This window comes from Panthera tigris, chromosome A1 (genome assembly GCF_018350195.1).
Source record: "Panthera tigris isolate Pti1 chromosome A1, P.tigris_Pti1_mat1.1, whole genome shotgun sequence".
In the NCBI taxonomy this organism is placed as follows: Eukaryota; Metazoa; Chordata; class Mammalia; order Carnivora; family Felidae; genus Panthera; species Panthera tigris.
This window is the reverse complement of record NC_056660.1, coordinates 233,246,698-233,271,738: the sequence shown is the minus strand read 5'-3', so window position 1 is coordinate 233,271,738 and position 25,041 is coordinate 233,246,698. Positions and strand designations below refer to the sequence as shown.

The window sequence follows — 25,041 nt, the reverse complement described above, 5'->3', positions numbered from 1 at the left end:
AAAGCAAAATTATCCAAGGACAGTGACTCTCGGAAATGAGAGAACAAAAATGTGGTAGAAGAGATAGAAGGTGAAATCAAGTCTATCCTAGAAAATAATCACAAAAGGCCAAGAAGCAAGAAACACGAGATGGTGTGGGAGCCCGACATGAGACCGGTGGGTGTCACAGAACAGCACCCTTCCCAGCATTTCTTTGGCCTGGTGATTTCGGACACGTCTCTCCACAAAAGCTCATCAGAGGTTTGCTTCGAGGTGACCCTCAAGACAGGGTGGGCTCACCAGAACCGAAGACCTTCAGTTGAAGGTCTGAAGTTGACCTTCAGGTGAAGGAAGGAAGGAAGCAAGAGGGAGAACAGTTCACTGGAGAATAATATAGGGTTTGCCGTCGTGAGGAAACCCAAAGCAACACTACCAACACCACGTGCAGAGAGCGAGTGTCGTAAAAGTATGAAAATATGGATTGGAGACTCATTAAGCCCATGACTGTGGTTGTCCTTGAAGATGAGGGGACTGAAGAGGGAATCTAGGTGATTGTCACGTTCTGTGATGGGCATTTCTTCTTGTTTGAGAAAACTGAAGCAAATAGATCAGATCTGGTTTTTTGGATGTTACTATTTATACTGGGTGGTTATGTTATACTTTGTAGTTTTATGTATTGTTTATTTCTTAACCAAAATAAAAAGAATATAGAGAAGGCCGTGGAGCCTAGACTGTGAGGAAAGTATGTAAATCGGAAGGGAGAAAATGTGTCGTGCATCAGGGTGGGGCCCTGGAGTGCCCCACGCAGGCACCTGTGGCTGCCACTGTGTCCTTAGGACCGAGAGTCTTACCATGTTCTCTCCTGTCATCAGTTGTTATTCTGGGGCTGGGGGTCACATAGGGAGTTCAGTCCAATGACAGTTCCTGCAGACTGGGTGGGGCAGTTTAACAGGATCAACACTATATCCCCCGAGCCCTGGTACCCAGGGGAGTAGCACAGGGGCAGGTCACCCGATACGTGGCCCACTGTGGTCAGGCTCGCATCAGATGACAGAGGTCAAAGGCAGAACGCAGTTTTGTCCTCAGGAGACCTGCGGTCTAGTGTGGAGACAGACGTACCATGAGAATACAATGGGATGTTTGCGTTATGGAAAATTACGAGGGCAGAGGGACCTCCGGTCTGCTCAGAGAGTGTGGCTCCAGTGTGACTCGAGGAGAAACAGTCTGGGTGGAAGTCATACCTGTAGGGGCCGAAAGTGTGGGAGAGCCCCTGCTCTTCCAAGGAGGCTTTCCCGGGGCTGCATTTAGGCTGATGTTGGTGAAAATAAAGTGAGAAGGGGGTAGGGGATGGGCGCCAGGGCGAAACGGACAGGGGAGCAGCAGATCGAGAAGGTGCCCACGTGGCAGCTGAAGGACGATGGAAAGACCCTGTCGCTCGGCACCCTCTGGCGATGCCTGCACGGGAGGACGTGAGCCCCACGCGTGGACGTGCTTCTTCTGGTAGCGTGGCGGGGGCGCAGTGCAGGTGGCCGGGCCGTGGCTGGGAGACGGGCAGGGAGTCTCCATAAGAGAAAATGAGGATCGGAACTAGAGAGTGTGGGGGGGGTGAATATGAACCCCATTTGGGAGCTGGCAGTTGAAGGCTGTATTTTTAAATGAGTGTAACATTCGAACAGACGTTTCACTAAAGAAGATACACCTGCGACTGAGAAGTTCTGGAAACGATGTTTAACCTCTTTACTCGCTAGGAAAACGCAAGTTAAAACCGTTACCACGTACCACACAGGTGGCAGAAGGGCTGAAATGAAGGGGCCAAGTGCTGGCGACGGGCCCCAGCCGCCCAAACCGTCACCTTGCATCACGGGGGGACGTGAGAGAGTGAGGCCACTCGAGGGAACTTCCAAATTCCGATTTCCTTCCCTTCTTTCCTCTTCTCTTGCCCTTCCTTTCATTTTTTCATTCTCTCTCCCTCTCACCTTTTTTTTTTTTTTTTTTAATTTTCAGAATTTTAATGCTAATCAAAAGCCCAGTAATTCATGGCCTTACTTTTTACCACTATTTGGTCACAAACGGCAAACGCTATTGGTCTACAACATTATCATCTATCCATACACAAGAGCAGAACATTTTCTTAATGTTTTAACTCTGAGTTTCAAAGTTTAGCTGGATTTCTGTTGAAACTTAGGTTTTAGTCATAAACAATAATTGGATTAAAAAACTTTTTTTTTGCATGTTCTTTGAAGGACATTCACGGTGTGAATTGAATTTAATAAAAGCACCACTACCAATTTTAGAAATTACATTTCTGACATTCATCATCCCTGGACTTAAAATTACTGAAAGCTTTCTCCTTCAGTGTCAAAGATCTGCAGTATTTATCCCGTGGCATACTGAATTAGAAGCCTGTTATTAGAGGATTTGGAAACGGTTTGTCACATGCTGAGTGTAGACTGTAATACGGTCAGATATTCCAGTTCCAGTCGACAGGCAAAACATCATTGAGACTTAGAGTTCTGTATTTAACAAGAAAGTAAAATTTCAGTTTGGATAAATAAAACTAATTGCACTTTCAAAGGCCTGACACTGTAAAGAATGCAATGTGCACACAAGAATCATTACCACACCCTTGCCCCACTTCACTCTTTCGAGAAACTTGCAGCTGGTCAAGCAGGGAAGACGTTTGATGAGTCATAACCCGAGAGTTCACAGGCTCTTACAGTAGCTGGCTTTACATAGAGCTCTCAGATGGTAAAAGTTGAAATCTATAAAAATTTATTCTAAATATGCCAGTTACCAAAGTATGAACATTTTCCCAGTAACACTCAAAAGTCATAACTTAATTTATACTACTGTACTATGGATATAGCATCGATATACTATGTATATACCATAAGACACTAGTATACTATGAATATAGCATATATATGCTATGTATATACTATAAGAAACTATACTATGGATATAGCATGTATATGCTGTGTATATACTATAAGTCATACTACTATACTCTGTGTGTATACTATAGTTATATATGCTATACTAAGTTACAATACTTCATTAAATATTTTTACATTTACATCACATAGTTTAAAAACTACAGGTTTGCTCAAAGTGAACCTTCACTGGTTGGACCCGAAAAAAAGGGAAATATTATTAACAAAAAATATCAATTTTAATTAACAAAAATTTAAGCCTTTTTTTAAATTGAAAAAAAACCAACTAGTCCAGAAGTGGCCTCATCCCATAAAGATGGCCCTTTGCCCAATCACGGTGAAAGAGACCTGAATAATTTCCTATCTTAGTTTCCACTCTGTGCCTTAGAATCCCTCACTCCGTCACCCTCTGACACACAGCACAGCATCTGCAGAAGATGTGACGGTAACGGGTGTATGGACCGTCAGACACACATTCAGCAGAACCAATAGGTCGATTGTCAACATGCTAAACTGTCCAGATGTTGAATGGTTGGTTCTACGCTAATTACTTACCTCGAACGTTGGCATTTTCTCAAGTTATTGCCTGAAGAGCGTGCTAGCGGCCATCCTAAGCAGTAAACCACCCAGAGTGTTCCCTTCACACGAGCTGGTCAGTGCCCCGGAGGCCGGCCGCCAAGGATCCGAGGCGAGCGCTGCACGGCCTCCTCCGCGGTTACACCCACTGTCCGCCACCGACCACGAGAAGACCCGGTAGGGAACCTGGAATGATGGTCCGGGCTCAAAATTGTCAAACGAAGAGAACGACTTCCACTTTGCCTCTCAGCTGGACGAGAGGGCCAAGGTCGAATAGCTCCACGCTTCAGGGAGAGCGGGGACATGGCAACAAAGCCTGAGACTCTGGGTCCCGAAGCGTCCCGCGGGGAGCTGGTGGCTTTCAGGAGGACAGTCTGCAACACTGTGCCGCTCTCTGCCTCTGGCTAAAGGCCATTCACGTCTGCTGCCACACACAACTGCCTGTGTATTTTCAGACCTATGACAGTCGTGGATGCCTATGGGGGTGGCTGTGGAAGTGTCCCGTCAGGGGGCCCTGTGGGGCAGAAGCAACTTCTAGAAGCTAACCCCTCTCCCTAGGCCAGTTTGAGCCCCTACATCTGCCTCTCTCCTGTTACTTGACCTCCTTCTCAAAGCCCTCACTCAGCCCCAACTGGCTTTGCCAAGGATGACATTTGCAGTTTCCTTGGGCTATAATGAAGTCCAAGATCACCAAAGAAATCATGACTTTAGAAGCTGTACTAAGTACGATTCAGTGGTTCCTGGCCCTGCGGCCTTCCACTCCCCCCAGGGAGGACCCACTGCCTCGTCAGTTCCCGTGTGGGAACACAGGTCCGCCACCCCACCGTGGGCCCCGCGCCCTGTCCCCCAGGGCCGGCTGGGCAGGAGGCTGCTCCGTAGGAAGATGGCCCTGCTGCTGGGGCTGCAGCCTCTCCTCAGGGACCTGTGTCCCAGCCTTACTTGTCAGGGTGGTGGCCCCCAGGCCTCCCTCTGGGAAGTGGGTGCATCCAAGAGCCCCGCCCACCGCTCTGCTCCCTTTGGAGACACCCCCCTGAGTCTGGAGGCCCCTCTGAGCTCCTGTGTCCCCACACCTGCCTTCCTCTGCCAAAATTACTCTGCTGTGGCAGCACCTGGGGCTGGGGCGGAGGCAAAAGCCCTTTCCCACCTGTTCTGACCCTCTTCCTGCTTCCGGCCGAGGTCTGGAGAGCCCCTCCTTCCACCCTTCGGTGTCCCCGGGGTTGGAGGAGGCAGGTTCCCCTGCTTGTCCTCTGCAACCCAGCTTCTCCGTGACGTCAGCCTTGTAGTTGGGATGTTGCACGGGCTGCAGGGCGGGGGGAGGGACTGGCCTGGCAGGAAGGGGTGGAAGCTGGAGGACATCCCAAGGTCGTCACCATCTACCAGTCACCAGTAGCATCTGCCTCCAGTGCCCTGAGGGCTCCGTTGCGAAGCTTCTCCCCACTGGGCTTTGCAGCATCTGGCGGGGACCGCCCTCCCACCTTTTGCCTGCTTTTCACCCAAACCACGTGTCCTCGCTCCTCGCTCCTCACTCCTCGCTCAGCAAGGCCGCTGGGCATGGTCACCTGCTCTCTGGGGACGTGCCGTGGGCTGCCTTCTAGGGAGGACTTCACCCACTGGCCATGTTGGTTGAAGTTGAACTGCAACGAGGCAGGGGACTCATTGGACCCGTGTCCTCCTCACGGGACGCTTCTCCAGGGCCAGGACTGCACTCAGCACTATTTACTGAACACAGACTACGTGCCAAGCGCCGTCAGAGATGCTCCGACGGATGGGCAGCTGAAGCAGTCCCCGCCCAGGCGCCGTGAAACGCAAGAAACTAGTAAGTAGCTAAAATAATGACCGGTAGGAAAAAGTGACAGAAATAAACACGAGGCCAAGTGAGGGGCTTACGGTCCATCCCAGGCCATTGTGGTGGCCAAACCCTGATCAGTGCACTCCAGCCCTCTCCCACTGTCGCCCTCCTGGGGACACACTTCCCTGTGTCCTGCTTGTAGCAAGCACAGGCTTCATCCCGGTGCATTCTTCCTCAAACCCTTCTAGGTCCTTCCATACTGACTGGATCCAGGGGCATCTACTGCTCTGGGTTCTGGGACGCTGTCCCACGATTCCATCTCGAGAATCGCTGATCCTGGTGGGTAGGACTCTACATTACAGGAAGGGAAGTGCAGGAGGGGCCGCACGTCAGGGGCCAGCTCCTGAGGGGAAGCCTCGCCCTCCCCTAGCCAGCCTGGAGGGGAGCAGGAGGGGGTCCTGTGGACCAAGCCCACCCCCGAGGCACACTTGCACCCTGCGCTCTGAGATTTGCAGTCACTGCTGGGAGTCAGGGAAAGCACTTTAGCTCTAAAAAACTCATTTGAGTCAAGGTTCCTGGGTGGTTAAGCGTCTGACTTCCGGCTCAGGTCATGATCTCACAGTTTGTGGGTTCGATCCCCACATTGGGCTCTGTGCTGTCAGCTTGGAGCCTGGAGCCTACTTTGGATTCTTTGTCTCTCTCTGCCCCTCCCCACTTGTACTCCGTGTCTGTCTTTCTCTGTCTCTCTCAAAAATAAATAAACATAAAAAAAACCCACCTCCTTTGAATCAAGATTTTACAAAACTTAGATTCGAATCCCTTGTTCAGAAATCCATTGTTCAGAAACTGTTTAGAACAGTTGGGGGAAAAAAGATCAGATACGATGCCAATAGATGGAGAATTCACAAGAGGGAAAGTCACATCTTGCTTCTTTTCTGGAGACGTGTGGTGGCTGCTTTGAGGACCCAGCTGTGCTGGCCGTCTGAGGCCTCACTCCTTGGAGACTTTCACCAAATTCGTCACAAGGGATGGTGCCAGGCCAGCCCACCCCGGCCACGAGTCGCTGCCCCCGCTGTGCCAGGCAGGCAGCACGAGGCCGCACACTGAATGCACCACCCGGTGTCCAGGTGTCTCGGGCCACCTGGTGCACTGTGGGTCCCAGCTTCTAGCACTGGTAGGACCTCGCTCAGGCTCAGCTGCCTCTCTCCCGGCCCTGATGCCAGGCCTCTTCCTCCCCCGGATCCCTGCCTCTTCCTTCCATCATGTCCCAACCTGCCCCGTGAGTGTGAGTTTTAGGGGCACGGATAACCTGTTCACTAGAGGACACGTGTCCCCGGGCCACAGGCTACCTCCACCTTAGTGTAGACCAGTTAGGACATGCAGAGCAGTTGAAAACACCGGGCTGAACCCTGGCTCCACAGTCTCCTACCCATGTGACCTGGAACAAATCATCCAAATCCTCTGCCTCCGTTTCCTCGTTTGCAAAAAAGGGTAATAGCATTGGCCACCTGGCACAGGCGTGAGCATTATGTAAAATAACACTTGGAAAGGGGCGCCTGGGGGGCTCAGTCGGTTGAGTGTCTGACTTCAGCTCAGGTCATGATCTCGCAGTTCGTGAGTTCGAGCTCTGCGTCAGCCTCTGTGCTGACAGCTCGGAGCCTGGAGCCTGCTTCGGATTCTGTCTCCCCATCTCTCTCTGCCCCTCCCCTGCTCACACACTCTCTCTCTCTCAAAAATAAACTTTAAAACTTTAAAAAATAGCATTAAAAAAATAGCAAAAAAAAAAATTAAAAACTTTAAAAAAATAGCATTTGGAAAGCTCTCAGACACTGTTGGGCACATGGATGTATTTAATAAATACTAAAAAAATAACGTCTGCATTGTTGGAGAATACCAATATGGAGCCTCCGACTCTGCACCCATATGCTGTTGAAATCACCCATTCGGGAGAAGGATCCCATCTGCCTCTTGGTCTCAGCTAGATTCCTTCTTAGGACAGTGAGCACCTTCACCTCCTTGTCTCGTGCTCTGAAAGTGACATTTCTCCCTGCAGAAGTACAGTATTTAATAGCTCTGTAAGATGTGTGGTTGTAGGATGCACCTACAGTCCCGCGGTCCCTCCCTCCTGCTAGGCTCACGTGACCAGGCTAGGCTAGGCTCACAGACGACTAGGATCATATGTATAGAACTTAGTATATGGAATTGGCTTACGCAATTACGAAGGCCGAGAAGTCATTCGCAGCCGACCAGCCATTCGCAGACCGGGACACAGGAAAGTCAGCGGTGGGTGTGGTTCCAAGTAGTTTGAATCCAAAGGCCTAAGAACCAGGAATGCCAACAGCATGAGGGCCAATGTCCCAGCTCGAAAAAGGCAGAGAGAAAGACATTCTCACTCTGTCTTTTGTTCTGCACAGGCCTCCGCGGGACTGGATGAGGCCCCCCCGCACTGGGGAGGACCGCCTGCTTTGCTCAGTCTATCAAAGCAAATACTGTCTCATCCAGAGACACCTTCACAGACATGCCCAGAATCAAGCTGAACCAAATATCTGGGTACCCCTGTCCTCCTCGTCAAGGTAACAGGGAACTAACCGTTACGTCTCCTCATGCAGCGGTGCTAGGAGGATTGTAATTACACATATGTGATTATGATACACAAGACTGTAACACCCATCTTGTGAGGAGATGCCCCCCCCCCGGCTGGCTTCTTCAAAGTCACTTTGGAAGCTGCCCCCCAGAGAAGGCCACACGGCCAGCAGACTCCCAGCAGGAAACAGAAGCCCTCAGTCCCACAGCCACCGGCCTGGAAGTAGATCCTTTCCCAGACGAGTCTCTGATGAGACCCCAGCCCCACTGACACCTTGTCTACAGCCTGGAGAGGCCCTGGGCAGAGGACCCGGCTAAGCTGTGCCTAGACTCCCGAGCCTCAGATACTCTGAGGTCATGAATGTGTGTGGTGTGACCCCTCTACGTTTGTGGTGCCATCATTATGCCACAATAGACAACTAATACAATTACAACGCCCACGAACATAAGGGTTTGCTTTTTTTGAAAACCACAATTGTCCAGGGACGGGAAACTCAAAATGGCTGAGACGAATATCCATGTGTCAAGATATCAGTTTTCCCTTGCAAAGAACAGACCTTGATGGCCTTTGGTCTGTCTGTCTGTCCCAACCCCGCTGGCAGTAGAACGTTCTGGTCATACTGTTCTGGCTGCTTTGGGTCATTTCAACACCCAATTCGTAGAAAGAGAAAAAACAGAACTGCTAGGTAAGCAAACCAGTTTTCCTGGACTTTCAGGACCTCACCGTGGAGGAATGGGGTCTAAGTAACACTACCAATCGACTGAGAACCAGTTTGGAAACTGTTGGAAGGAGACGGCTTTCCCGGGCTTTATTTTTTAAATGACATTCTCCCCTTTCCCTGAAGACAATGGGGCCGGAAAGTCACATTTCTGTCACTGCTGACTAACGGAATCCAACGATAATATTTCAGAATGCTCACCTGTCATTTATAAAAAAAAACCCACATCTCTGTCAAAGATGATACAAATGAACTATTACGTTGTCATTTCTTCAATGCCTGGTTCCACTAAGGCAATCAGTTTTTACTTAAAATGAATAGCTATCCGATAGGCAATATAAAAATCCCTCTGCATTTAGTGGTCTGTCTAGATATCTACTGGCAGACGGACAGTTATCTGTCTGTGGGTTGGAGCATGAGGGGTTAGACACCTGCATTCTGGAAGAATGATGATCTCTTTCTCCCACTAAGCAGGAAACAAGACCTGGGCTGGAGCATAGATGGTTGAGGGAGGGTCTCAGAGGGACTGGGTGTCTTCACCTTTCGTGCAGCTAGTCCTGTGATGAGCATTGTTTCTGCCTTGACTGGGAAGGGAACATGGAATTTATGTCCCCAGAAGGCAGATGCAGGCTTATGTCCCCAGAAGGCAGATGCTGGCCTCCTGGTAGGAGGACAGCCTTGTCCGCAGTGTCCCTTTGCCAGGGGACCTCTCCAACTTTACACTTCCTTTAAGAAGATGCTGGAAACCAGGTGGCTTTATGGATTACACTGGAAAGATGGGTTCTTCGGCATCTACAGAAGAGCTGGTTAAGAAAGAATGACCAAGGGCCGCCTGGGTGGCTCAGTTGGTTAAGCGTCCGACTTCGGCTCAGGTCATGATCTCGCGGTTTGTGGGTTTGAGCCCCACATCAGGCTCTGTGCTGACAGCCCAGAGCCTGGAGCCTGCTTTGGACTCTGTGTCTCCCCCCCTCCCTCTCTCTGCCCCTCCTCCAATCACACTCCATCTCTTTCTCTCTCTCTCTGTCTCTCAAAAATAAATAACATTTAAAAAAAAGAAGAAGAAGAAGAAAGAATGACCGGGATTGTTAAAACTCTGTGTGCTGGAGAGAATATGTGGGAAGGCTTTGTGTGATGCTCAGAGCTGACTGAAAACCACACTCAGTGAAGGGGCCTTGGCCCAGACCACAAACCCCAGATGATGTTACAAGACACGTCACTTCCCATCTTGCTTAGAGTGACGCTCCTCGGAGCGCGGCCAGGACGGGAACAAGCAGTAGGAAGCTCGTGGTCAGGCTGCACAAGTGTGGGTGAGTTTAGGAAGAGTCTGGCCTGGATACCCGGGAACAATGAATTAAAGAGACATTTCAGAAAGCGAAACATTCATCAATTCCCAATGCTTAGGGAGAAAAAGCATCGAAGCCTCTAAGACCAGTGCTGCATGCCCGCTGACTGTTGCAGGGTCCCGTTAAGTGTCATGGCCCACAGCCACCCAGCTGTCATGCAGCCCCACCTCCAGAGGTGGACCCGAAAGCAGACAGTGTCCAACTGGAGATTGCAATAGCTCAAGGGTCATGGTCAAACTGGACACCGAAACTCCTGGCCATCATATTCTTTTTTTTTTTTTTTAATTTATTTATTTAGACTGAGACAGAGAACGAGAGTTGGGGAGGGGCAGGGAGAGAGGGAGAGAGAATCCCAACCACACAGAGCCCAACGTGGAGCTTGAACTCACGAACCGTGAGATCATGACTGAGCCGAAACCAAGAGTCTGACGCTTAAGCGACTGAGCCCCCCTGGTATCCTGGGCCGTTACGTTCTTATGTGTAGATGTTTGCTATCCCTGCTGATGACTGTATATTAATACTGTCTGCCCACGGCGGTGAAGACAGAGCCACCACTCTGTGCATCTCTCGCTGTCCTTGACTCGGTGGTCCTCGGTGTTACCGTCCTAACAATTAGTGGCTTAGGGAGAATTTGCTGGAGCAAGCACAGACACTGAACTTCTTCAGTTTGACAGCATTAAAAGCAAGCTGGTTCTGTCAGTGAGATGATGATTTTCTTTCTCTCTTCAAATCCAGCTGGCCTGGCCTAACATACACATGTGAGAGGCAGGATTGTGGAAACACCTCGCATCTCTTAGTGTCTTACTCTTTGCAAAGCAGTCAGCAGTCTGGATTGGTTGCTTTCGCTCCATTGCAAAGCGGCAAAATCTGTTCTCAAAGGCTCCACGTGGCTGGGAAAACTTCATTCCCAGCTGGGACCCCCTAAGGAGGGGGTCTTGTTTAGAGAGAGAGAGGCATATTTATTTTGAGAGAGAGAGAGAGAGAGAACGAGAGCAAGAGTATGAGTGGGGGAGGGGCAAAGAGAGAGGGAGAATCCCAAGCTGGCTCCACCCTCAGAGTAGAGCTTGACACTGGGCTCGATCTCAAGACCATGAGATCATGACCTGAGCTGATAATCAAGAGTCAGAAGCGTAACTGACTGAGCCACCCAGGGGCCCCTCTCCATCACTTTCGAAAGATGTGTTAAGAGAAGGTTTGGCCCAATTAGTCTAGAAACATATTTCTCTCATAATGATAAGCCAATTTATTCTGCTTACAAGAAGGAATATCTACATTAGGCCCATGAAGAAGAAGAAGAAGAAAAAAAAATACCTGGGTAACAGGCATACGAACAAACACTCAATATCAAATTAAAACCACCCCAAGGTACCACTACATGCCTATTAGAATAGTCCACATCCAAGACCCTGACAACCCCAAATGCTGACGGGGTGTGGAGCACAAGGAACTCTCGTACATTACTGACGGGAATGGGGCACCCACTTCGGAAGACAGAACTGACCCCATTCTTACCAAATGATCCAGCGTGTCAACTCACCTGGTTGAAATGAGCTGAACATTTACATCCACCCCAAACCCTGCACACGAACGCTTCTAGCCGCTTTACTTAGAACTGTCAAAGTTTAGATGCCTTCCAATAGGTGAGTGGATAAAGACACTGGTCCATCCAGACAATGTGATATTTACAGAGATCAAAAGAAATGAGCTATGAAGCCACAAACAGGCAAGGAAGAAACTTGACCCATTTGCCGCGTGAAAGAAGCCAATATGGAAAGAGTTTATGCTGTATGACTCCAACTACATGACATCCTGGACGAGGCGGAACCACGGAGACGATAAAAAGACCAGTGGTTGCCAGGGGTTGGGGATGGGGAGAGGGATGACGCGACAGAGCCCAGAGGATTGTTAGGACAGTGAAACTACTCTGTATGATACACTCCATTATGCATTTGTCCAAACCCACAGGGTGGACAGCACCAAGGAGGCACGCTAACGGAGACCACGGACTTCGGTTCCTAATAATGGATTCTTATCATAATGTTATTTCATTATAGTTAGGTTTATCGCTTAAATTTTAATCTACTTTAGTTATTAAGTTTAAATGCTATTTATGTTTTCCTCCATTTGAGGAAATCACTACACTATTAATATCTCCAGCTGTTACAAATGTGCCACGCTAACGGAAGATGTCACTAACGAGGGAAGCTGTGTCCAGGGAGAGCACAGTAAGAACGGTAAACGGGAACCCCGCTTCCCACCCAATTTCTGAGGCTCGGATTTTCACGGGGCTCTGCTCCAGCACCCTCCTGCTCAAGGCGGCCAGGAAAATGGACACTTGACTCTGAGCCGCTTCACAGAGCCCTTGTGCCGGACGGATTTCTCACAGGCAGGTGTGTGAACTCCCAACAGGGGCTGCCCTCCCAGGAGTCGATCCCAGGACCCACTGGCACAGCTGGTCCCTTCTGCAAACCAGACCATCTGGAGGGACAGCTAAGGTGGGATGGGCCTGCCCCACGTGGTTGTATCTCAGGTGGCACTCTGGGGCACGTTATAAAAAGATGCCCTTCTTGGGGCGCCGGGCTGGCTCAGTCGATTAAGCATCTGACTTCGGCTCAGGTCATGATCTCTGGCTCGGTGAGTTTCGAGTGCCGTGTTGGGCTCTGTGCTGACAGCTCAGAGCCTGGAGCCTGCTTGGGATTCTGTGTCTCCCTCTCTCTCTGCCCCTCCCCGGCTCACACTCTGTCTCTCTCTCTCTCTCTCTCTCTCAAAAATAAATAAACATTAAAAAAATTTAAAAAAAAAGAAAGTTACAAAAAATAAAAAGGTGCCCTTCCTCAAGACACTTCACATCTATCTGTCAGAAAATTGTTGCAATGTTCTGATTATTTCAGAACCAGACACTTCCATCCTGCTATATTTCTGTTTAGAGAAACATAAACCTGTGCTGTTCACACCTCTGAGGGCGTCCCCGAGATGTGGTACCCCAATTCAGCCACCACCCATTAGCTCCTGGCACATCCCCAGCTCGTGATGGACTCCCTGGACGACAGACCAGGACCCAGAGAAGCTCCACACTCACACAGCCCAGCTTAGGACCCAGAGACATTTCAGATGATGGTCAGAATCCCTTTGTGCAACCTCATCAGGAGTCCTTTGTTTCTTAGATTAATAGGAAACAAACGGGCTATTGTTCCACATGTCTATGTGTTTCAATCGGTTGATTGGACTCAGTTCTGCCTGACCAGAAAGGGTTTCTATCTTGAGCCCTTTGGATAGAGAAGTCTTGGGACACAGTCCTAAATCTCCAGGGGACAGACTCCCCACACATCTCCCTCTGGTACTAAGTGGCAACTTGGGTCCTGAGAATGTCCGATGCCCACATCTTTGGGCTTTTTTTTTTTCTATTATACGTAACAATTTAATATAGGAGAAGAGATACTATTCAAAGAAATAGAAATAATAGCCCGTACTGAGAGCTTTCATTGCATGGAGACTAATCCATTGGGAAATGCAAAATTACCAAGTAAATGCCAAGAATGAGAAGGGGAAACAGTTTGCCCACTTGAATAAATTAAAGAGAGAAGGACGTTACTTTCATTTTTATTAGAAAATATGTCTGATAACGACCCTTGATTTCCCCCTTCCTGATGGAGAAAACCCATCCTGCTCTACACAGAGGATAGCCTCTCAATATTTACTCCTAGCCTGGCCTCCCTCCCGTCTCGACCTTCTCTTGACAAACGCTCTCTCAGCACCCGCGTGTGCCAGGCCCGGCCAGAGCACCAGGCTCACGGGCTAGGAGACGTGTTCGGGACAGTTCCTAACCCCAAGGCCCTCATTACCCGGCGGGTCTACAGACAATAAAATAATTTGTTGCCATGTTGCAAGTTACGTAGGAGACACAGCATACGTGGAGGGGAACTGCCTGATTCTGCAGAGAAATCAGGTGACTCTTCAGATTGGTCTTTGCAGCAGAAAGAATTCTAATTATTGTCAACCATTTAACTACCTTCCTGGTCACCCCAGAGGATGACATTTACCAGCCCCCGTGTACCTGATGGAGCCGTAAAACTAAGTCCGACTGATGGAGTGCAGGTAGATGTGACATCTGATACGTCCGGCCCCATAAACTGCCTCGTACACCCGATCCTTTCCCTCCTTCTCCTGTGGCAAAACGGGAGCCACTTTTTGGAAATGGCAGCATCCCAGGAGAGAAAGAGCCTGGATCACTGAGATGTTGTCTGAAGGAGGTGCCCTCACTGGAAAATCTTCAAAGGACATGGGGAAGACAGGAAGCACATTTATTTTGCTGTGCCTCTGCAACTTGGGAGCTGTTTCCAGCAACTAGCACGATTTACTTAATAGCATGGAGACTGGTATCTTGCAGGGGGTTGCTGCTAAGACAAAAAGATGTGGCCATTTTCGTAGCAATCGGGCAAGAGGTGAGGAAGACCTAGGCAAGCTGGAGGGCTGGACATCTATGGTACGTATTGACAAGACACGGCAAAACAGTTGTCCGCAGGGACTTGGAAGGCAGACCCATCACTGTAGGCTCCTGGGAGGAGTCACTGGAAAATGGAACATTGGAAATCTCTTTTAACTGGAAGTTGGCTCTGTTTGGAGAGGCAATGCCAGAAAGAGATGAGCTCAGGAAGTAACTGGCTGTTTTTAAGCAGAAAATGACAGGTAATAGATGGAGTCCAGAAATCCTTGGCCGTGTAGGGTTGCCAAAGGTAACCTGCTTCTAGTCCCCAAATGGTAAGTATGGGAAGGAAGAATAGTTTGAACTGATTGAGTGCCAGGGAACCGTCTCAGCTACATGAAGTGACGCGGAGCAGAGGTGTGGGTAAGCGCGTGGACGTCCCGCTCAGCCCTGGGGCCTCAGAGAGGCTGCCGTCGTGTTGAGGGACAGATTCAGAGGAGTGGAATCGATTCCAGAAGGACATCCAAGAAAGGACGTGGAGTTGTGGTACTGATACAAACAGATCAGAAGTCACTAAGTTTTTGAGATGATCACACCGCCAAGAAGACCACGCGTATCTGGACCAAAAGAAAAAGAAAAAATCCTTTGTTTGGGACTCGAAAACAATCTTTGAGTCCCCAGCCTCTCTTAAGCAGGAGGCGAGCTCCCAAAGCTGTATTGCCACAAGGGGACAAGGGGAGGACACCACCCGAAGTCCATGTGGCCCTGCAGAGAGTAAGGAGCACCAAGGAGCCCCCAGAGGGTGAAGTCGGGGGCCGGGACCATGGGGGGCCCGGCATCCCGAGCAGAGGAACTTCGGCACACCTGTCCTGCAGGACTGAAGCACGTCTCTGGGCCAGTGCTGGGAGGAGACGCCCCTACTTCCTCTCTCTAAGGGGGGAGGCCTCCATGCGGGTCCCCTGCCCTGATCCATCACTGCTGATTGGAAATCAGGGAAGCCAGGGGCAGATCACTGATCTCTCAGGTCACAGGAGACCGGACCTCAGGGCTGTTCCTGCTTTTCACCGAGAGGCCAAATCCATTCAGAGATCCTGGATGGGTGTCTGCGTTCTCCGCCTTGGGCAGAGGGGGGCAAGTTGTATTATTATGTGAGAAGAAGAAGAAAGCAATTTGGTGACTCGACGGGTCCAGCGGCAGAGACGATTCTAGCTAGCACTTGATTAGGCTGCTTCATTTTCCTCCTGGGATCCAGTAAACGACGTTGCCCTTTCTCCTGACTGTGGGTATGACCTAGGATTCGTTCTGACCAGAACTGATGGGCAGAAATGATGCGAGCCTGTGTCGGCTTGTGCTATTTAAATAAACAACAGGGGCACCTGGGTGGCTCCAGTCGGTTACACATCCGATTTTGGCTCAGGTCGTGATCTTGCGGTCTGTGGGTTCGAGTCCCACATCGGGCTCTGTGCTGACGGCTCGGAGCCTGGAGCCTGCTTCGGGTTCTGTGTCTCCCTCTCTCTCTGCCCCTCCCCGGCTCACACTCTGTCTCTCTCTCTCTCAAAAATAAATAAACATTAAAAAAATAAATAAAGAAACAACAAATGCTTCTGCACATCTTTCTGCTGCAGTGAGGACAGATGCTGAAGTGAGTTCACTGGAGGGGACCAGGATGGACGTCACCGAAGACAAGGACAGCCTAAGGATCTGTCACGGGCTGGAAGAGACTAAGGACACAACAAATTAGACCTGATGTGGAATCCTGGGCAATAAAAGGACATTTCTGGTAAAATTTCACAAGATCCTCAGGCACGTGGGTGGCTTAGTTGGTTAAGTGTCTGGCTCTTGGTTTTGGCTCAGGTCATGACCCCAAGGTCATGGGATCGAACATTGCTGTCAGTGCAGAGCCTGCTTGGGATTCTCCCTCCCCTCCCCCCACCTCTCCCCTGCTTATGCTCTCCCTCTCTCTCTCTCTCTTAAAAATAAATAAATAAACTTTAAAAAAAAAGTCACGAGACCTGTAATTTAGTGTTGATTTCCCGGTGCGATGACTGCATGAAGGGTGTAGTAGGTACTCTCTACCATTTTGCAACTTCTCTGTGTTCATCTAAGCCCATGACAAAGTGAAAGAATTAAAAAACACATTGCAGGACATGGTATCAGATTGAACAACGGAGCAGGTATTCAGGAATTCTGTCAAAAAGGCCTCTGGCAAGAGGTGGGTGGGGGGAGGGGTGGGAAGGCCGGTAGGATAGCAAAGGTGGACAGAGGGGCAGGTGGAACCCTCTAGCCATCAAAGCCACGTACAGGTTATTCAGTCAAGGCCTCAGACTTGGACCCCAGCTGCCCGTGAACGTGGATGGGGCATGAGTCCTGACTCAAATGGATGTCAAGGGTGACTCAGTCTCAGAGATTGGACAGGTGCTTCTGCAGTCCTTTTTGTGTTCAGCCAAGATTTATCCTTGGAGCCGAGACATGGGTAAGCCTGGACGTGGAGAGCGGCGAGGTGAGTTGGGAAAAGAGGCCGTCTCCAGCCAAAACAAGAGCCTATCTCCGGTTGAGAGATGGTCAAGATTCGGTATTCTACCGGCAAAACCCGAACTTTCCATTACGGACTAGGTGCTACCTGACCCAGCCGGCTGGGCTGAGTGTGGCAACATTCACCATCAGGCGGGTGTTGGCGTCCACGTCACTGGCCTCCGGCAGGTACAGAAGGCCCCAGCGAGTTGCATGATCACGAGGTTCAGGGTCTGACACCTGTCCCTGCTACGCTGCCTCCTCTTCCTTGTGGGGAGCTCTGTATTCCAGTTGACCGGGGGAGGCCGTCCTGCGTGCGTTATGGATGGTCCTGCACGACGCAGAGGAGCCGACTGGAAGCGGTCTCCTGAAGCATGTCAACTGACTTTCCAGTCAGGAAAGTCCCAGGAAGACCATGCTGGAGGGAGAGCTCCCCGAAAGGCGGGGCGTGAAGCAGTTCATCCGCTCGTCCCCTTTGCCCGGACCGAGAACGACCGGGACGGATCTACACTCGTTTATGCGTGACTACTGATCTGTGTGGTCGCTCGGAGACTCAAAAGGTGAAGGATTGGGAGACTGGTAACGAGGAGACGGGAGGAGCAGGTATGTGCATGATTCTCTCGGAATTTTATGTGAAATCTCTGGAGTTTTTAGATGTAACTAATTCAAACATTTCAAAAACACTGCACAGGCCCAAAAATCCGTGTCCTTGAGACACTTGTAAATTGTAAAAACACAATTAAACAAGCGCTGGAGACCTGACATGTGCCTGCACTTCTGGGACAAATTGGGACAAACAAAAAATCGAGACAAAAGGAGAAATGTGTAAGCTTCTTCATTTGGGGCTCTGAGGATTGAGGTTGGGGATTCAGGTGAGCAGGGGTGCTGTGCAGTGGCCTCAGTTATCGTGGGAGAACGGCTACCACAGCTGACGACACCTAGGCCATGCTGCGCGTCGTATTTCTGCGACATTAGATACAGCCGGTTCCCGCCACCCTCTTTCCTTATGCCTGCGAAGCTGCCCCAAATGTCAAGTTGGCAAATCCTGAGCCACCGCTCCTTGAGAAGGTGCAGGGTTAGCGTCCCGGGAGCCTCCCGTCATGACATTTTCACCGACCAATCAATACAGTATTTTGTTTCATTATTGATTAATTAATGAATTATTGAAGACGCCTTACCTGATACATATAATTGATCATTTCACATTGGATTCACTGTCAATAGTACACCAGCATATGCGTGAACCCGGGTTATCGGACGTGCAGATCTCCTCCGTGAGGTGCATCACAGCCCTCTTGCCCTTAGGGTCACTAGATGGCGCGGCAGCATGTGCCGGGGCCACTTTACACGGGGAAATCCACAAAAGGCCCCAAAGTGAGGAAAACGGGGTCCTACATACGCCACCTAAAGGACTCTCATTTACAGTGTGCAGTTGGGGGCAGGGAGACCAAGAAGGCAGAGTGTTGTTCTGTTCTCTCTCGGCAGGAGACGTGCACGTTGGGTGATTCTTTTTATCCTTGCTCTATGCATGTCCGTGAATGGCCGCGGCAGTGTTGCAGGTGGTTGGCAGGGAGGGACTATCAATGTTAGCAAGTAGGTGAATTCATGGATATGGAATCCATGAGTACTGAGGGTTGACCCCATATGTGTGTGTCCACATATGTGAACATTACGTGTGTGTGTGTGTGTGTGTGTGTGTGTGTGATGGGGAGGGGTCAGGAGGCCAGCACAGACAGGTGCCAAGACAGCGGGGAGAGCTCCACAGCATCCGCGCCCCCGCCCACCCCCACGCCAGCTGCAGCACACCCATTACTGGGGCGTAGACTGCGGACAGGGCCGGGAGGGCACAGGGTGTCGCAGAAGTCGGGGAGAACGAATCTCGGAAGCTTCCATCCGGTGACGGATCTCAGGGGCTTCGTGTCCTGCGTAGAGCCCTCCCAGAGCACCCAGCCCCGGGGGAGCAGTGCCGGGGGACTGGAGAGTCTGCGGGCTGGAGGGCGGGGGCAGCAGGTGCACAGCCCTGCCAGCTCCCGCTCAGCGGTCCTACCACCTTTGCAACATTCCGGTGGGTTCCTACCACCAGATCTCCGGCTGCGAGGATTTTATTTCAAAGGTCAGATGGTGTTTTCATTTGTCAGTGGTCACTAAGACAGATGCTTTTACGCATAAAAGAAAATAACTAAGGAAGTTTTTTTTTTATCTCGTTTCAATTTTTTGAAAAGAACAAATCGATACCTTAAATTGATACAAAGCAGTGGAAAACAACCCCCACTCCCACCCGAGGGGAACAATTCAGAAAAAGTACAAATGTTCATGCAGCACACGTTTCTATTCATCATGACCAAAAATGAAAGTCCTCCGGGAATAAAATGCAGATTCTTGCCATTATATTGCCTGTTCGGTGAGTATAAGAAGATCGCTGACAAAACAGCCTGTGCATTTTAAGTACAATGTTCCTCGTTTAAGCCCAATTGAGAAGTCACCAGGAAGAAGCCGGGCTCCAGTTTTCTTTTGCCCTCCTGTTTGCCCCGCGTTTTATACGCTCTCTGGCGTGTGTGCTATGCTTGGAAGTCTGCCTTCAGCTTGTTCTTGAACATGTGCCTCTATATTTTGAACATAGAAACCTACCAGAACGGACACCTTAAGTAAATTTTCTTCTCTAGTCAAAACTCAGCAATATTTATATAACTGAGAACACTGTGTTTTAGATGTGATAATTAAATATTAAAATATGATGCATAATATTAAGACTATCTTAGGATGAGTCATTCATAATAATAGTGAGGGCTTTCTATGAAAACTAAATAAAAAGAGATGTTTGGAGTCATTACGATGAAAGAGGAAGATAAAGTAGAGGGAAAAGGCAAACCCTCTGACCGCCCGTGGCAGGGTTGGGCAAGCTTTATCTGAACGGCAAGACGGAAAATATTTTTGGCTTTGTGGGCCATAGCGTCTCAGTCACAATGAGTCAACTCTAATGTGAAAACACAAAAGCAGCCAGAAACGATATGGGCCAAACGGACATGACTGTGTCCCAATAAAACTTTACTTATAAAGACAGAAGTCTAGAGCGGGCAAGGGCCATAGTTTTCGACCCGTGATCTATGGGAGACAGACTACGAAATTAATGATGAGTAAGATGAATCAGCGACCATCACAGACCCTCCGTAACTACACAGAGAATATTAAAAACCACTCGGGATTTGATAATATGCCCGGGGCATCCATCTGCTGTGAATTATTTCATACCTGCCCTTAAAGGGAAAGCTTACATTTACTTTTCATTTCTAGAAGGATTTTAAAGTACGCGGAAGATGTATTTTGTAACGAGATAAACTAGCATGGCGCATACTCACAATAAATTAAACAGTGATTGTTCTCAGGGAGTAAGTGATTCTGTGTTTTCCAAAAGAAGTTGCTTTTGAATTTCTTTAATATGCGTAGCCCATGTTGAATTTACTGCGTGGGATCTAGACTCCGGGATTTTCAATATGGGTAATTGGGGGGTAAGTGGGGGCGGGGGAAATTTCTAACCTGATGAAATATTGTAGCTAATTCATTTCAAAATAGTGAGAGGCCCGATCAGTGGGACGGGCTTGTGTGGCCCTTGAGTTGCTGTGTGTGCTTGTGTGCCTGGTTGCATGCAGGTCCTGTCTTTCTCCCTCTGGCACATGTACAGCTACCCTCCAAATGGCCACAGGCCACCCCTGTCCTGCAGCAGGCCACGTGGCGGGCAAGGATGGCTGAGACAAAGACCCTTCGGGAGGGGCGGCCACCAGGTATAGGGTCTCTCCTCCAGGCCAGCTTCGAATCCCTGTCTCACTCTCCTGTCCTCCCCCCAGGGGCCTGCGTCGTGCTCCAGAAAGAGCTGGAGCTCTGGACGGGCCCCCAGCACCCCCCTCACCAACTGTGTGATTCTTCATGTCCCTAACTGCTCTAAGCCTCAGTTTGCCCATCTGCAAAGTGGGAACAATCGAATTTCCCTGGCAGAGTTCCTCTGATTAAATAAGACAGCGTTTGAGCTCCCCAGACGGGGACCCCAGGCGAGGCTGGCTCTTAGCCCAGGTCAAGGTCTGCTTAGCCCAGTTCAAGGTCTGCTTAGCCCAGTTCAAGGTCTGCTTCCTGTATTCATTCAGCCTTCAGTGAACATGAGCTCTGGTCCGCGTGCCTTCTTTAACAGAACATCACAGACATACAGGCATGCTTGTTTCAATACCTACATTACGTTTAAATATGTACCTTTTCAGGGGCGCCTGGGTGGTTCAGTTGGTTAAACGTCAGACTTTGGCTCAGGTCACGATCTCAAAGTTCATTCTCTCTCTCTCTCTCTCGGGATTCTTTCTCTCTCTCACACACACACGTTCAATCTCTCTAAAAAAAAAAAACAGAAACAAAAACACTTTTAATATGTATCTTATGAATCAGAGTTTTCTAGAGAAATGGAACCAATTGAATGGATGGATGGATGGATGGATGATCAATTGATCAATCAATAGATAGAAATAGAGGGATCTATTTCAAGTAATTAGCTCGCATTTTTGTGGAGCTGGCAAGTCTAAAATCTGTAGGGCAGACCAGCAGGAAGGCAGGCTAGAGACTCAGGCAGGTTGATGTTTCCATCTTGAGGCAGAATTCCTTATTCTCTGAGAGACTCCAGTGTTTGCTCTAAGGTCTCCATCTGATTAGATGAGGCCCACCCATGGTATTACTTGTTCTCTCTGACTTAAAGTTGGTCGATTATAAATGTTAATAATACCTACAAAACATCTTTACAAGAACGCCCGCATTAGTGTTTGCCCAAACAACCGGGCACCGTGGCCTAGCCAGGTTAACACATAAAGCTAACCATCCCAGTAACATTTACAAGCCCATAGCCTATTCCTAAATTTTAATCAAGAGGGATCCCACTTAGGGGTGCCTGGGTGGCACAGTCCAGTAAGTGTCCAACTCTTGATTTCAGCTCAGGTCATGATCTTGTGGTTCGTGAGATCAAGCCCCGAGCTGGGCTCCACGCTGACAGCACAGAGCTTGCTTGGGGTTCTCTCTCTCTCTCTCTCTCTCTCTCTCTCTCTCTCTCGGGGTTCTCTCTCTCTCTCTCTCTCTCTTTCTCTCTCTCTCCCTCTTTGTCCCTTCCTTGTTCTCTCTCACTCTCCCAAATAAATAAACTTAAAAAAAAAAAAGAGGGATCCACTGTAAGAGTTTATAACGCTGCGGGGCAGGCCTCGGCTGTTGGAAGCTGCCTGGGGAGGCAGGCACGCCTCCTCAAGCAGAGGGAAGTACAGAAGGCACACAGCCTGCTGCTCTGGGATCACCCCACGGCCCCCAGGGCTGCCATGAAGTCACACAGGCCTTCCTGGGCTCCCGCCTGCTGTGTGCTTGGGGTCAGATCCCTGGGGAGGTCCCAGGCTGGCAGGTTCCTGCCCTCAACCCCCCCCCCCACCACCTATGTTTACCCTTCCTTTCACAGTGGATTTATTCCCACCTTCATATTCATTGAGTATCTGCTGGCCCTGGAATGTGAGACCAGGAAGCCAGAAACCCAGAAGTCAGAAGGGGGTGGCCTCTAGGCTGACTGTGGGAGGGATAGGTTAGCTGTGGGTGGTCATGGGAGCTTGGGGTGAGGGGAGAGGGGAGGAAGGGGGGAGGGACATTCCTACATTTTGAGAAGGTCAGGGAAGGCTTCCTGGAAGAGGTGACCCCCAGCAGTCTTGAAAATCCTTTAGCCCTTTTGTAAAAACAAATAACCTGAGGCCATTTGTTAAGGTTCCAAATGATGGTGGGGAAATACGACATGTTAGGAAAGACTTCAGACTTTCTCTGTGACATGAATTATATAAACGGTCCGAGCTGAGTGTCACAAACTCCCATCTGCCTACTCTTCTCCTATTCCCCGTGCATCTGAATCAGGGTTCTCAGAAGTTATCTCTGGGAAATCTCATAAAAGTCTCTTCAAGACAACTTAGACTCATTTACACGCCATCTATAAGGCAGCTCAAAACCCAGCAAGCTGGGGGGGAAATGACTAAAAACCCAACAAGCAACTCGAGCCTTTCCAAAAAGGTTGAAAATCCAGTATGGGCGTGAAGCAGGTTGGAGGCCACCTAAATTAGCCAAGTGCCTTTGAAAGATCCATCAAGGCAAGTTTAGGACCCAGCAAACTGACAAACCCAGGGGGACACCCGAGTGTACATTTACGGTGTGAGCCTTTCCGCTTGAGGGGGAGTTAATGAGTCATTAATACACCACAGTTCTTTATTGAAGGCCTTCTTCACCGCAGTGGCCCCTATTCAGTGGCATTCTTGGAGGGGAAAGTGAGCGCAGAAACGAATGTGTGCTCAGAAGTTTAATTTATACGTGAATGAAACTCGGGGACTCAGCAAGAGGAACAGCACGGATGCCCGTGTGGCCGCCACACAGACAGGGCACAGAGATGTTAATCCATGTGGGGTCGGTGAGCGAACGGTCCAGAAAGAATTCTTGAGACGTCTTTGGTGCAAAAAAAAGCTGTCTTTATTACAGCACGGGGACGGGACCCTGGGCAGGAAGAGCTGCTCTGGGATCACGGGACTGGCTGCTTCTATGCTTTTTAGTCGGTGGGGGTCAGGGGTAGCATGTCTCTAAGGAATTTGTGTCTGCTGAAAGTGAGGTTTACAGGACCTTAGAGGGCTGGCTATCATCAAGATAAGGTTACCGCTTATTATCTAGTAAAACATTACTCATGAGACCGCCTACGGATGCCATGTTCTATCTGTCTCAGACGTGCATCAGTGAGCCACGTGTAAGATGATTTTTTTTTTTTTTTGGTTACATTTCCCTTGCTTTTCTTCTCCTCCGCATTCCCCTCCTGAACATTTTTGACTCTTCAATCTTTAAGGTTGCCGAGGGTGATAGGTCTCATCTTCTGTAACTTCTTTGTCTTGAACGAGGGGTGTAGAGACATCCCTTCCTAAAGGCCAACATTGGTCAGTATGTAGGGATTTCGAAAGGCAGGGGCTGCTGAATCCAAGGTGGACAACATGTATGAGTCTCCTTGAGTAGAAAGGATCATCCGTTGGCTTCAAGTCACGGCAGTGAGAGAGACGTTGGAAAAAAAGATCAAAAGGTGATTAAAATCATTTTGAGAAAAAGAAGCCCGAATAAGAAATCTTTGATGATCACAATCCCCCTCCAGTCCAGGAGTTTAATTTTTTAAGAAGAGGAAGGGATCATTTCAAGCACCAATTTGAATATTCATATTTTTTTTCCCACGCTGTTACATTTTTGCAATCATCTGGAATATATACACAACATTCCATTTTAATAAATGGTGCAAATACCTCCTTGTGCTCCTGTCAGAACCTCCAGTGCCGTTCTGTTTTATAGAATTTCTTTATGCAGGTGTGTGACTTCAGTATCTAATAGGGTCATGCTATTTTGGGAGTCATGTAGGGCTCTGACTGTGCATTTACTAAGGATTTCCATGTGCCAAATGACATCTTCTAGTCCTAAATAGGGATCAAAGATGCATGTTAGGTGGTCATACCAATGAAACGTAGAACATGTCCTCGGTTGTTTTGAACTTGGAAGGTTGGCTGGGTTGGGATGGTTTTAACAGCGTGTCCATATTTTCAGACAAAACCCAGAGTGCAGTGACCTCTGCAGCCTGGAAGAAGCCATGCCCATAGCTTAGAGTTGCACAGCCATTGGGTTCTATTAGGAACCAGCCACCTAATTCTGGGCCTCCTTCTCCAGTCAGTAGCAAACCCATCAGTGGCCTGAAGAATAATAATTTATGAACATATTTCTTAACTGTCGTGTGCTGTTTGCCCATGTATCATAAGTATGGTTTCTCTGTTCCCAGGATAGAATTGCTTTTTGACTTAACTGTCCAATTGTGGGGGTGAGCCATATGCATTTGTCCCAGATTTGATACATGCCTTCCTGTATACCGATTAGTTGGGGTCTGTAATTTAGGCACTCTCTTGTGCCCATTCATTTGTGGACAAGTGAAGTCAGTCAGAACCTTAAGGGTTTGAGGGTATGAAGAGATCTGACTGTGGCCTGGGAGATTCCAGGTGGTACTGACGGTAGGCCAGAGGGCAACATTTTGTTTTGTGATAGAGCTATCACGAAATACAGTGGTCCTCGAGCCACGCGTCACATCTGAGACACAGGCGTACAAGGAACGCCAATCTGTGTGCGGTAA

General features: G+C 49.2%; 1 long non-coding RNA gene across 1 annotated transcript; it reads right to left on the bottom strand.

Moving 5' to 3' along the window:
• Positions 1-2,147: 2,147 nt before the first annotated feature.
• Positions 2,148-11,675, bottom strand: LOC122241505. Its single transcript, XR_006221678.1, has 4 exons — positions 11,460-11,675; positions 7,489-7,595; positions 3,468-3,674; positions 2,148-2,492 (listed from the first exon to the last, which is right to left on the bottom strand). It is a non-coding gene; the product is annotated as an uncharacterized LOC122241505 (long non-coding RNA).
• Between the last annotated feature and the right edge of the window lie 13,366 nt (positions 11,676-25,041).